The 6,716-nt window shown below is 41.5% G+C and overlaps 1 long non-coding RNA gene across 1 annotated transcript; it reads left to right on the forward strand.

The window, feature by feature from the left end:
- The first annotated feature begins 4,450 nt into the window (after positions 1-4,450).
- Positions 4,451-6,458, forward strand: LOC146980294 (uncharacterized). Its single transcript, XR_015036823.1, has 3 exons — positions 4,451-4,541; positions 5,275-5,390; positions 6,364-6,458. It is a non-coding gene; the product is annotated as an uncharacterized LOC146980294 (long non-coding RNA).
- The last annotated feature ends 258 nt before the right edge of the window (positions 6,459-6,716 follow it).

The following is a 6,716-nucleotide window of genomic DNA, read 5'->3' on the forward strand; positions in this document are numbered from 1 at the left end:
GCACTGCTGCTAGCATGGCTAAAGCTGAAGAGAGGTTTAAGGTAGGAGGCCCAGATTGAAAAAAAACAAACATTCAAACTATTTTCTTACATCAGAAGCAGCAGCCCTGAGGAATCCTTGATATATAATATTCTCTTTCTCTTACTCCAACAAATGTGTCAACTTTTAAAGCAGCTGCCTGGTGAGCTAAATGAACAATCAGATAAACCACTCACTTAAAAAGTCAGAAATAATTGTTATTGCTCAGCTCAATATAGAAATAGAGGTGGGAATACTTCAAGACAGAGTAAGATCAGTTGGCTAAATATGTTTTCATCAAGGCCGTGTGAATACTTTTACCTGAAGACAATCAACTTTAACCTCCACCTCTCATTTCAGATTGCATACTGTGAGAGTACAGTGATGGAAATCAAAAGAAAAGACGTACGGATGTTGGAGAATATTCACCGTCTGTCTGAGAGGGAGGGGGCAGATCAGCTAATAAAAGGAAATAGTCAATACGCAATAATCTTGATGAACTTTAGTTTAAATTCCTGCATTTGACTTGTGCCACTGAACTTTAGAAGTGATTGGAAGGATGTTGTTTAGTCTGGCACCTCAATATATTTGTGATAGCTATGAGCTGGTCAGGCCCCTCAGTTGGTCTGGGACCAGCCTTAAGAAAATGAAAATGCCAAGAGTTAAACTGAGAAAGGTTTAAACAGAAATATATGTCTGTCACCTCTCTGAAAAACAAAGTGAGCCTGTGATATTTGTTACATATCCAGCAGGTTCACTTTTTTTAGAGGCTAAACAGGCCAGATAGAGAGAGAGAGTCCAGAAGTAGAGAGTCCAGATAAGTATACTAAGAGGGAGTCACCTGTTGAGTAACGCACATTTCCTTACATTGAAAGACTTTTCAGAATGGTGGGACGATGGCATGTCGGAATGACAGCATGTAACCAAACTGGACACGGCATGTAGTCACAGAGTGGATGGAGTCCTTCATGGACCATTACACCAGTTTGACACTTTTCTCCTGCAGCCATCAACATAGTTGTTCCTCCCCTTTCTCTTTCTTTCCCTTAAACTACTGCTAATTGACCACTGATGCACATTACGCCACTCATTCAGTTCATCTTCACTACATTTCATTTACTGTTAAAGCACTGGTAATCTATTTTACACCTCTATGCTTTGATTCTACGTCAAGCATCACTTAATTATTAATATTAATATATTCATTTTTTATCGTATTAATATTTTTCTATTCTCTTGTTATGTATTTTGTATCATGTCTACCCATTTTTGTGTGTTTTCATATTTACTCTCTTGTTCCTAACTGCCAGTCAAGACAACGTTACAAAGCAATGTCTCTGTGGAACAATAAGTCTTTTTCATTCTTATTTTTGTCCAGATTGAGACCACAGATTAGTTTGTGTGCTCATGAATAGTGCAAAACAAAAAGAAATGTTTGTGTGCGTGTCTGTGCGTGTGTGTGTGTGTATGTGTGTGTTTGCGCATGCGCTCACATGTGATCGTATGACATTTATCTTGGTTTGTGTCAGGGTTGAACAGAAGCTGATATTTCCTCCCGGTCACTTTATGACAACATTAGGGACATGAGCAAGGGCGAGAAACATCAGAAGTTTGTTTCAAAGTAGCCGCACGTACACACACACACACACACACACAGTGGCAGCACTTGGCTTTAGTCTTGCCTCGCTGCAGCCCCCAGTAACTGTGAGTCACAGAGGAAAAGAAGGCAGAACTGTCTTTATACAAGCTGCTTAGGAGAAAATATCAAACTGTGACTGTGTGTGTGTGTGTGTGTGTGTGTGTGTGTGTGTGTGTGTGTGTGTGAATGCATGCGCGTGATTGTGTGTGTGTGTGTGTGTGTGTGTGTGTGTGTGTGCGTGTGTGTGTGTGTGTGTGTGTGAATGCATGCGCGTGATTGTGTGCTCTCGCATTTATTACTTGGTGGGGCCATACCACCTGTAGCCCACCAACAGTATGGGGCCATGAATTCTCGTGGGGCCATTTTGCTGGGCCCCACACCGTTTAGTGCTTTAACGTGGCTCAGGAGCCTTCCCTGATGCTCCTCATGCTTTTTTCTCACTTGGCCCACAAGGTGACAAAAAGTGGAAACGTGTGTGTGAAGTGTGTGTGCTCACTGGCCCCCTGGAGCTTGGGGGATGCAACTGCAGCCACACACACACTTCCGGAAGTGTGTGTCATTTTGCTGGGCCCCACTCCGGAAGTGTGTGTGATATTAGCCAATATTAGCTAATGTTCAAGACCATTAAGCGTCATAGTCTCGCGGGATTTTACGGGATTTGTTTGAGAGCTAATACTGTAATGATAACACATACCGATGCTGTAAAATGAAAAATAAAAAATGAAATGATCTGACTAATGTAGCGTAACAATTGTTTTAATCCTTGATGATTTAATGTATGTTTTTATTTACATTTTCTCTTCCCTTCTATATTTGATATGTGTTTGTTTTGATTTTTACTCACTTATCTTAATTTTTGTTTATTTAATGTTATTCTTTATAATTATCTCTGAAACATGATGTCTGCTCTTGTTTAATTTTGGACAGATATAATATTTGCCTGACTAATTTGTAAATGCATTTGTTTAAATAAATAAAATAAAAATCTAAAATTAAAAAAAAAGACCGATGCTGTAACAACTGAACCTCAAATTATTAAGGTATGTTTATTTTCAGTTTTATTTTATTTTTAATTAAGATTTTTTGTCTATAAAAAGTTTTGTGGGACTACAAGAAACAAACTTACAACATTAGTATTAATACAAACTGTGCCATTTGATGCTGAAATAGCTGTAGGTAGAAAGCATTGTTCCCCAGATAACAATATAAAAGATCGTTTCTGTTATCTTAGGCTAATTAGCTGCTAACCATTAACTTTGTAGAGCTAGCGCTTTTAGCGGAAGCTGGCCCGTAGCCAAGGGGGATCGGAGGGTTCGTTCGAACCCCCCCACACACACACCCCCACCACCACCACCCCACCGCTGCCGCAAATGTGGTGCTTGTCGTGTATTAGGCTCTCTAATAACTCTCTGATTGGTGTGGGATGCGTGTCCCCGTGTTAACTGGACTGCTGCTGAAGCAAACAGCCCAAAGCCTGTGAGTTCTAGCCAATCATAGCGCAGTAGGGCGCCACGCGAGTTGACGCTCTGCAACCTGCGGTGCGGTGCGTCAGCAGCACTGACATGCTGCTCTAAAGTCCTGCACCTGGCATCAACCTGAACGGGCCTGAAAGTTAAAAGCCGAACCCGGTCTGACCCGCGGGTGTTGAAACCCGGACCCTGAATTAAGTTGGTCCGAACCCGGCCAAAAGAAAAGAGAGAGAGAGAGAGAAGCCGAGTAGGAGCGCGACCTGACCGAATTAATTTCTACATATTTTCGGACTGAACTGACGCGTCCGGTCCGTGAGAACTCAAATCTAAGTCCAAAAGGCCCATGCACACTTGGTAGCCCAAAAGAACAGCCAGGCAGCCCAGTCCAGAGAGCAGAGGAGAGGGAGACAGCAACAGGTGTGTGCGTGCGTGTGTGTGTGCGTGCGTGCGTTACTGTGTGTGCATGTGCATGTGTGCGTGTGTTATACCTGCAACCTCCAAATGGGAATGGGAGCCTCCTTTCATTTATTAATATCTGACAGTAGCTACAGCCATCATACAGATGAGAACAGGGCAGAAGCAGAGGAAACGGAGCCTTGAAAGGCTGGTCCAGGTCAAAAGATTGAAAAAAAAAAAAGTTTTGTTTTTTCTCACCAGCCACAGCTCCCCACTAGACCAGTGTCATACAGTCCAGCCATTCTTGCCATTACAAAGATAGAAACCTCAGTCAGTAGCCTACCAAATGTGTTTTTTTTTTTTTTTTTTATCTGAAGCGAATGTTGTCTTCCCATTATATTCTTCTCAGAGTACACCAGAATGCTTCATTTACCTCTTAAAATCATAAAAACTTTCTGGGGTTTACTTTATCATCATTTCCAGTTTATCATCATTTCCAGTTTGCAGGTACCTATGTGTGTGTGTCTGTGTGTGTGTGTGTGTGAGTATGAGAGAGAGAGAGAGAGAGAGAGAGAGAGAGAGATACATTTTACTACATTAAACATTATTATGATTATTGTTATGAAAAAGCTAAGCCTTTTTTATATATATATATATATATAGAAAAAATGAATTACATGGTGAAAATTTTGTTGTAAATGAGAGCAACAGTAAAGGATAGTGGAGGAAGAGAAACACGTGATGTCAAAGTGAAGTTATAATGGGGAAAAAAAGAAGTGTGTGCCTTTATTATTATTATTTATTTACTTTTTTTTGACAAGGCTGGCTACGGGCCTGGGAAGTAGCCTCGCATCACCGGGCTCTTTTTTTTTTTTTTTTTTTTTTTTCATCACCGGGCTCTTTAAGCGGAAGTATCATCCGTCCGATGACGCAATCCGGTGGAACACATGGCTAATTAACCTGGCGAATATTCATGAGACGGCGGAGCTCTGAAGTGAGGAGTTTCAACGTCTGATAAGGTATTTGATAAATGTGTTGTTGCCGCTTTCAACGGAAATGCTCGTCTCGTACTTATTTTATGGAAGCTACGATACGAAGTACGGTAGAAACTGTTTTGCTAAGGGCGAACATCCGGGTGACTTACAGCTAAGTGCTAACAGTGTTGAACGCAGGCTTTATGGGGGTATACGAGCACACGCAACGTCATGTTATAGTAGTCAAAAATGTCACATAATCATTGTAAAACAAACGTAATTGTTCGGTTACGTTATATGCCTCGCGGTAGGCACGGGCCCGGTCAGTAAAGCTAACGTTACCTGTGGTCCTAGGCCCAGGCTAAGCTAACTATGCTCTGGGTCTCAGGCCTATCGCTCTGGGCCAGGTACGCTCACTGTGGCCCGGGGCTCAGGCCTGGTCAGGAGAGAGTTGCGGTAGGCATGGCTAGATCAGTTAAGCGTTGTGGGGTCCGGGCCACCCCCTCAAATGCAGTCGTGTTGAGAAATAGTTAAGCTAACCGATGTTATTAGTCAGGGGTTAATGATCTGTGTGAGTCACAATAATTGAAGCATGAATCCAAAACAGCTATATTCGTAGCACATGCCATATTCTCATAATTGAGAAAATAAATAATAACTTGCTAAGCTACAGTTCAGCTGATTATGATATTTTTTAAATTACAGAATGAATGAATGAATGAGCAGTCTGTTTTCTCATGCTGCACAGCTGTTTAATGTTATAAAAATATTTTCACAGAGCAATGACATCCAAAAGGAAGGCCTGGATAAAGCCTGTTGAAGATGCAATCTCATATATTCTGTCAGCTGGAGACAAGCCATGGTTTGCAGTGAGATTTATCAATAATATCAAAGGTATGATCTCTAGTGCTTTCAGTAGCTGCAAATTACAGCAGCACATTTTTAGATACTATTCATTATTAACATTCTTCATTCAGAAGATATCTTATAGAAATAAGTGGCTTCATTCGTCTGTCTTGTTTAAATCCAATGTGTTTAGGTATATAGTAGGTGTGTATAAATGAGCCTGATTTCCATAAGATAAGTTTCAGGTACACACTGGTATAATCAAATATACAAATGTAAAGTTATTTATTTTATTTCTGCTGTATGTAAAGTGTCCAGCACATTCAAGTACTATTAAAGCAGATATCATCGGCACGGCCGTTTCGGCTAATGCTGTGTTCAAGGCAGGCTTTTGAAACCGTAAGTTACAGCTTCAAGTCACAACTACGACTTGGTAGCGTTCCAGGTAACCCGTAGCTCGTGTTTTTACCGTCCTGTTGTCTGTGAAAGTTCCCTATAACGGCCACTCGTAACTTCCGACCCGTGAACTCGTACCAGATCGAACTGGTATGACTTCACAGGTCGGAAAAACACAAAGTACGAGTTTCCTTGAACGCACCATGAGTTAGCAGCCCCCGCCCTTGTCAGGCATCAATTGGTCCTCGTGCTACGTCACCACATTCACGCGCATCCCTTGGCTGCACACACAGCCCTTCATGCCGTTCTCTCCCCTCATTGGATAACACTTGTATCCCACAAGGAAAATTTTCTCCTCGGGTTACAGCAGAGCAGAGTGATGGAGAGACTCGTGTTTAGGCTGAAATACTTCATGTAAGTGATTGCTGACGGAAAATAGGACTATTTAGGACTTATATTAACAAAAACATTCCACTGATATCTGCTTTAAGGTAAGTGCTGGGCCAATAGAAGACTGTAAAGAAAATGTGAAACTGTTTTGCATATTCAACAGTAACATTTTAAATTAATGCATAGAAGTAGTTACACAAGCTGACTGTCTTCTTCTTTTATGTCTAAACACCAGGTGACATCCAAGCAGGCTCCAGCAGCAGAAGAAGAGATGGCTGTGCCTCCTGTTGATCTGTCCTCCAAGGTTTATGGTGAAGATGATGCTGCTGCTGCTGCTGAATGTGATGCTCCAAAGGTAATGGAAAGAATGAATGTGATTGAGTTCTTTATAAAGTGCACTGATAACTTGACACACTAGTTTCTATTTGATCTCCATTTAGCTAACTGGTTTCACACACACAAGGTTCAGGTCATGTCTTAATGGGGCCCTGATAGATACTCTTCCTTCAAAAGGGTTTTCCAACTTTTCTCTTCCACACACACACACACCAAGTTTCAGTTCATGTCCTTACTGGGGCCCTCCGTATG

This window comes from Trachurus japonicus, chromosome 10 (genome assembly GCF_045865225.1).
Source record: "Trachurus japonicus isolate A0001 chromosome 10, Traja_1.0".
NCBI lineage: Eukaryota > Metazoa > Chordata > Actinopteri > Carangiformes > Carangidae > Trachurus > Trachurus japonicus.